At 38.8% G+C, this 8,001-nt stretch overlaps 1 pseudogene; it reads left to right on the top strand.

Moving 5' to 3' along the window:
* Window positions 1–643: 643 nt before the first annotated feature.
* Window positions 644–8,001, top strand: part of LOC120533932 — a 60,627-nt pseudogene continuing 53,269 nt past the window's right edge.

Here is an 8,001-nt window from a genome sequence, read left to right as displayed (position 1 = left end):
TCCAGCAACCTTGAGGGGATCCCAAAGACATGCAGGTTAGGTGGATTGGCGATCCTAAATTGTCCCTAGTATGTGCTTGGTGTGTGGGTGTGTGTGTGTCCTGCAGTGGGCTGGTGCTCTGCCCGGGGTTTGTTTCCTGCCTTGCACCCTGTGTTGGCTGAGATTGGCTCCAGCAGACCCCCCGTGACCCTGTAGTAAAGATATAGCGGGTTGGATAATGGATGGATGGATGTTTTTCACATGGCAATCAACTTTTTGTTATCTGTCCTATTACACTTGTTGAACAAACATGCCTTAGGCTAATGTTATTCAAATATTTTTACCTCATTTGTAAGTTGCTTTGGATAAAAGTGACTTCCAAGCAAATAAACTGTATAGTGCACTCAGTGCTGTAACCCCTTACTATTTTTCATTGAATCTGTTTTCTGTCCAGGTTAATTGCAGACATTACATATTGTGGTGTAATACTCTGAATTTGAATGAAAAAATGGTAATATGTTATAACAGCAATTTCACTAATGTACTAACGGCCCATAGCTATTGTAATTAGCGTCCAGAGGCATTAGGTGGCACATACTGCGTCTTAGCTGTGCAGTTTGAAGGCGCGTCTGTTGATTCTGATGCAGGGCAAGCCAGGAACCTAATCAGCAATGCAAAACTGAGGATACCTATATTTGGATTTTTGGCCTGCCCATGGCGACACATTAGCCAAACTCACTTAATAGTCTAAACGCAGTAAAATTCGCTTTGCTTTACACTGTTGCCTCTCCACAATTTACTGTCATCTCTGCAGTACATCACGCGGGACGAACTACGATATTTAAATGGCACTACAGTGCATTAAATTACGTCGACTCTCTCTTTTCCAAACATGTTTACAACGGGATAAGTTTCGCCGCCATATTTCACGTGAGTTTTCCTTGGAAAAACGTGAGTACCAGTGTGAAATTTACCGGCAAACTTAGCACACACAGCAGCGGTGCTCGAATAGTCTTTAACAGAATCACAAAACTGCGGTTTGCTTGTCAGTGTGATGCCTAGTGTAAGGGCAAGGAGCGGAATTTGACACTCGTTACAAGTTGAGAATTAACTTATCTGTTGGTTGGGGTTATGCATGAAATCAGCGGCGTGCAGAGGTTTATAAAGGGAGAGGACCTAAAGCCTTGTGCATATTCCTGAAATATAACTACAGCCTATACTAAAAATAATTTCTTGGAGTATAATCTAATTATACGTGTTCATTTTGGGCATTGCAGTAGCCTGTCTTTTGAATGAAGATTATTGAGCTAATGTTAAAATCTTGATATTAAACTGTTTATTCTAATTTTTCAAAGCATCAAAAGATAATTAAAAAAACTTTAAAATTGTCAGAAAAAAACAAGCTTACAAATTGTAAAACAAACGTTTACGTACCCTACGTAACCGTATTCAAATGAAATAACCGTTTTGATTTTAAAGCGTTTTCTGGATTTGGTTTTGATTTTAAAGCGTTTTCTGGATTTGTAATTCTCATCATAGACATTGCTTGAAAATGTCCAGAATTTCAGATTGGTCTGTAACAATGTCTTTTTAAGTGGTTAGGAGGAGGAGGAGGTCTCGGGTTAAGTTGTTGCGACAGGTAATGTGGCATACATTTCGAGGAATTCACTCAAACAGGGAAAGAAAGCTTCTTTTTTTACTAGTACTGCTGACTAAAAACCGTTACTACTGATATCCTGCTTATTTGGCGGTTTAGTAATCATTTAATCCGAGCTCTCACCACCTATAGTTTTAATCAATAGATCGCGCGAACTAGTAATGAAGCAGCCAAGCTTATCTGGTATAAAAGCCAACGAAGTTTAAGAGAAGAGGAAAAAAGAGGAAACCATCACGTGTTGTGGTGTGGCATTAACTGGTGCGACGGCAAGGCGTCAGCTCGTGCGCACGCAGCTTTGCTTTGCCTTTTGACAACTGAGCGTGTCGGCTATCATTTGTGGTTACAGTTGCAGGTCTGTTTCCACCCATTCGGAGTTGTTAATGAGATTGCAACTTCAGCGAAATTGGCGGGGAGATACGTGCAAGGCTAACGAAAAGTATTAGCTAAAGTGGCTAACATCACCGGTTTACACAATAAGGTTAAGGAATCGACACACGGATCGATATAACGAATTTCGACAGGAATCTTATTTCTACTGCGGTGGGTTGGCGCACTGCCCGGGGTTTGTTTCCTGCCTTGCGCCCTGTGTTGGCTGGGATTGGCTCCAGCAGACCCCTGTGACCCTGTAGTTAGAATATAACGGGTTGGATAATGGATGGATGGATCTTATTTCTAAATAACGGAAACATGAATAAGTATGATCCTGTAAACTGTTGCTTTGGAGTAGCGATGTGATGGTTATTTTTTTCTACATGTTAAAACATATTTGATGCATTAAATGTTTAACTGGCTGAATTATTTTACCTGCGGTCCAGTTATATTCTGCTTTTATCCAGGCAACACTCTTTAGCAATAGAACTCCATAGCTCTGAATTTTAAATGCTCGACGTGAAATGTGCTTCCATAGCACATTACTTTCCTTTACTACGTGCGGTTTTAAAATAAAATTTCATCACATCTACTACTACTAACATAAGGCACTGTAATGTTTCAGTGCACAACTGCATCAAGAGTGGTGCTATTCCCTTGTATGCTAATATATTTCCAGTTGTGCTTCAAAGCTAGTGTTTAGTACATCAGGACTAATATGCAGCTCAGCAAAAATACGCCGCAATGGAAGAGAACGTTGGCACGCTAATCTTTCTTGCAGAACATTTGGAAGTTAGTAGGACATCGTAGTTTATTTGCACAGAAGTGCAATGCACTTTTTGTATTTATGCAAAGCCTTTAAGTGTGTTAGTGGTCTGTTTGTGTGTTGCTTTTCTAAACACGTTTCTGCAAAAGACCACTTTAATGTTCTTTTTACTTGAATGTTTATCTTAATATCTTCACAAAAGACTGCAACACTTGTTCAAGTAACATTTAATGAGGGTTGTAACATTCCATTGTTCTGTCTCAGTAACAGTATTTGTTTTCATCAATGTAAAGATTTTAATGCATACAGAATTTGAATTTATTTAAACTTTTTCTTACTGAGTTACATTATGTACTATGCTGGCTATCAAACATGGTATTGAATTTTAACACTTTTCTTATGAAGTTTGAAGTTTTATAGTATTGTGACGCCCCTAATATAACTAAGGAAAAGATTAGGGGCTTAAGCCTTTGAAGTCACTACCCCACCCCCAACGCCACTGCACTGCTCCTATATGGTCTTGGATTGAAGGACAATACTTCTGCTGTCATAGCCATAGCACCTGGTACCAGCCCTCAGGTTTAGTGTGCTTACCAACCATTTACTTTCATATCATTGTTGAGCTTTGCCAAACTTTCTCCTTCCAGTTCACACCTGACTGTAGACGCCAGACGTGATTAAGTCTGTTTTTTTTTCTTGTTCAGGACACCACCTTTTCTTCAGATGTTCATCCACCCTATTGACTAGTGCTATTGTTCAGCCTGTCAGTCACTTCTGCTGCATCCATCGTTTGCATAAAGCACTTCTCAATCCCACACAGAGTGTGTAAGTTAGCATGATAGTAATAAATATCAACAAATAAAAAACACTGTTCATCTCATTTGCTTTTTTTTCTATTTTCTTCTTTGTCTTTCGATTGCTCCCATTATGGGTCACCACAAAGGATCATCAGCTTCCATATTTTCTTGTCTCTGCATCTTGCTCTGCCACACCCACCACATTCATGTCCTCTCTCACCACATCCATGGCACAAAATTTAATTAAATGAGCCAAAGTGCTTTTGAGATTTTGCAGAAGACAGGGCGATATGGAAAATGATGATCCGCTGTGGCAACCCCTAACAGGAGCAGCCAAAAGAAGAAGAAGTTTTTCTGCTGTTGAAGGTAGGGCTTAACCCCTAAATATTGATACATCAAAATATTGTTTGTTAGCAAATATCTACTACCCTAGGTTTACTTTTCTGCAACATTTTAGGTTTTTAGCTAAACAGAAAATAATATTTTCAATATATCAATATTTAGGGGGTAACCCCCTTCCACAACAGAAAATGTAAAAACCGAAATATTCCAAAATCTCAAAAATGGTTTCAGTGATTTGTTGATGTAATAGAAAAAGGTGTTTTTTTTTGTTGCTTTTTCATATTTGCCAAGTAAAAATTGATCTACAGCAGAAATGTTGCAGAAATTCAATTGTATGCAGAGTAACCTGCTCCAGTAAACTAATAATATTAGACCATGGAGAAAACTAAATAAAACTTGTATGCAGAAAACTACTCAGTTTCTTACATGGTAAGGAAATTTCCTAGGCAAAGCTTGGTAATACAGTGTATATGTGTGTGTGTATATATATATATATATATATATTGTAAAAGACATAAAAAGAGATATATATATTGTAAAAGACTTAACAAGAGACAACATAAAGGTTTGAGGTTTCCGGCCCCGTATATTGCAGAGAAATCCACACTGCAAATCTGGTCAAAAGATATAAACAAAACAGTTCATATGCGTGACGCCATACAAGGCGTCGGCGGCCATTTTATAAGGGAGGAGCCGGAAGTGGAGGAATGCTGGGAAGGAACCATGAGGGAGGATGGGACTGATGACGTCAAGAAAAATGGCGGAGGAAGGGCGGAAGTAACGCATCTGCGGGAATGAGGCTTATGGTGGCGGAGCGTCTTTTTTCCTGGAAGAAAGCAAAGGAGAAAGGTTAGTACCCCGCCACTCCCTGCCGGCGAACATCTTCCGAAGCGTGTTAAGGTCCGTCCGTAGTCTCCTATTCGCGCGTGCGTGACAATATATATATATATATATATACAGTAATCCCTCCTCAATTGCAGGGGTTGCGTTCCAGACAAGCCCAAGATAGGTGAAAATCCGTGAAGTAGGAACCATATGTTTGTACGGTTATTTTTATATATTTTAAGCCCTTAAAAACTCTCCCACATTGTTTATAAATATTCCCCGCACAGTTATATAGCATAAACCCTTTGTATTCTCTTAGATATTCGGTAAGATTCATTGAAATTATGTATGTAAACACACTGTTTATATACAGTAAAACCTAAATATTATTTTAAAGATATTGAGTGTCTCCGATATCACATATGTTACAGCCATTACGATAGACAGGCCACCAGCAATAAATACGTACAATGCAAGAAAAATTGTATACAGTAAATGTGTGTACAGTGACACTAAACGTATGTACATGTACTAAGTACTGTAAGTAGAAAATTAATTATGGTTACTCACTAAAAATGACACGATGACTTGTCCGATAACGATGAGTTAAGTTTTACTGCACAACAAAGGAGAGCGTTAAGCTCTTCTAAAGGAACCACTTCAGGTGACTGTGTAGCACCACCGTTGTTCTTCTTCTGGCAGTCTTCAATCCAAATCCCTAAAGCAGATTCTATCCAGACTACTGCCTTATTACATCCACTTACAACTTGTTTTGCACCCTGGTTAAAAGGACACTGCGGCTGTAGATCTTATATTCCTTTCCTACTTTTTAAATAAAAAGAATTGTAGCCTCATTGATCCCATAATGTGGTGTAGCTTTTCCCTTCCTTCAACATATCCAAAACTTTTACCTTTTCGGCAATCGTTAACATCTTCCGTTAGCGCTTGGGTCCGATCGTTTTGGAGCCATAATGAAGGACTTGACTATGCACAAAGATAAACACAAAAGAGCACAAAAGTTAACTTTTTACACAGCGAAACACGTTGATGCTGAATGAGTGAGACGAAACTTCCTGGTTAACATCGCGGAATCGAATTCAGTGCTGTGTCGCTGAGCCATTCAGCACACAGGAACTTAACTGCGTGCTCTGATTGTTTAGCTTCTCAGCCATCCGCTAATAGCGTCCCTTGTATGAAATCAACTGGGCAAATCAACTGAGGAAGCATGTACAGGAAGTAAAAAGACCCATTGTTCGCAGAACCTATGAAGCAGCGAAAAATCCACGTTATATATTTAGATATGCTTACATATAAAATCCGTGATAGAGTAGAGCTGCGTAAGTCGAAGTGCAATATAGCGAGGGATTACTATATATAAATATATATATACTAAGAAAAGAAAATGCGACAGCCAGTCAAATAAAGTTTTGGGGAACCGCCCTGTATAATGTAAAACGGACAGGTCAAAAAAAATGCTGAAACAAAACAGGTTCAACCAAGCATTTGACAAACTCATAAGGTAGAACGGGGGATATTTACACAGAAACAGAAATGGCTACAGGAAATTAAAGGGGGGAAGTGACATCTTGTTTTGGACTTCTTTGTGACGTCATCAACAAGGGCTGGAAATACACTTCGGCCTTTTTGGCTCCGTGATACGTCGGTTTACATTTCTTCTTTGTTTCTGCAGAAAAAGAAAGAGAAAGGTCAGTACCCTTTTTTAAGCCTCCGTCTTTCAACCATCTACTCGCCATGGATTTTGTTGTCTGTCTCCTAATTGTGCATGCATGACAATATATATATATATATATATATATATATATATATATATATATATATATATATATATATATATATATATATATATATATACTAATAAAAGCCAAAGCCCTCACTGACTCACTCACTCACTGACTCACTCATCACTAATTCTCCAACTTCCCATGTAGGTAGAAGGCTGAAATTTGACAGGCTCATTACTTACAGCTTACTTACAAAATTTGGGCAGATTTCATTTCGAAAATTCTATGTGTAATGGTCATAACTGGAACCTATTTTTCTCCATTTACTGTAATGGACAGTTCAGCTCGATGGCCGTGGGGGAAGGAGTTGCGTGTGACATCATCACACCTCCCACGTAATCACGTGAAATGACTCTGAACGCAGTACGTAGAAAACAAGGAAGAGCTCCAAAGAGCGCTGAACAAAAAACACCATTTCACAATTGAGAAGGCAGCAAAAGATTATGAAGCGAGTGATGCATACAAGCATATTCATAAGTGCAGCTACTGCGGAAACAAAGAACGGTGTGAACCGTAAGTTTAAATTAAGTTTATAGACACACTCCCGCTGCCGTTTGTCATGCCTACGACGAATATGGTATTCGCGAGATACAAGTTTAATGAGAAGACACGAGGTATAAACGAGACTTTGAATCACTTTGTAACGGAGTTAAAATTGCTGTAGCAAGAAACTTTTAAGTGCCGGATCTTAGCTAACATTAAATAAAGCCTTGACATCGCGAGATCGCACGAGCACAGCTGAAAGCTTCGATGCATGTACTCCGAGTGGCTCACGTCAACTGACTTTGCAGGACTGGAAAAGATTAAATTAAGTTCATACACACGCTACCGCTAAATTATTCGCAGGCAATTTCCACAACTTACTACCAGGAATGCCTGTTGAACATCTTACATTCACGAGTACCGATTTGGGTGGTGAACACTTTGATGAATGAAACCTGTTATCTTTACAACGGTTGACAAACACGGAATATAACTTGAACACAACACATCCTCCAAATACGAACCTGATTGAAAGTAATACTGTAATTATAATCAAATCCTTGATGACAGCAACACTCATAATGGTCAGAAAACTATTACATTGACAATCATGTTACATTATTTTTAAAATGTTTCCTTTTCTTAGCACAAGCACAGCTGAGAAGCTTTGATGCATGTACTCCGCATTAAAAAAAATAACGCATTTAATTACACTTTGCATTCCAAGCAAAGGGGAACATTTGTCAATGCATGATTTCCTGGTACATCAATTACATTGATACACACATCAGAGCTACAAAAATGTAAGAGTCAGAAGAAAGCGCGTTGCTAGGACTGATCGGAGGCAAATTTAATTTGAAAAGATTACCCGAAAGACTATTTCAAGTAAAATTCAACAGCTTTATGACACTGAAAAGCAAGCAAAATTAGATGCATTACAGAGAGCGGACTTTGTGGCTCTTACTGGGGATCATTGGACTT

Source organism: Polypterus senegalus, chromosome 8 (genome assembly GCF_016835505.1).
Source record: "Polypterus senegalus isolate Bchr_013 chromosome 8, ASM1683550v1, whole genome shotgun sequence".
NCBI classification, from domain to species: Eukaryota; Metazoa; Chordata; class Cladistia; order Polypteriformes; family Polypteridae; genus Polypterus; species Polypterus senegalus.
The sequence above is the reverse complement of the archived record's forward strand: the minus strand, read 5'-3'. Positions and strand labels throughout refer to the sequence as shown.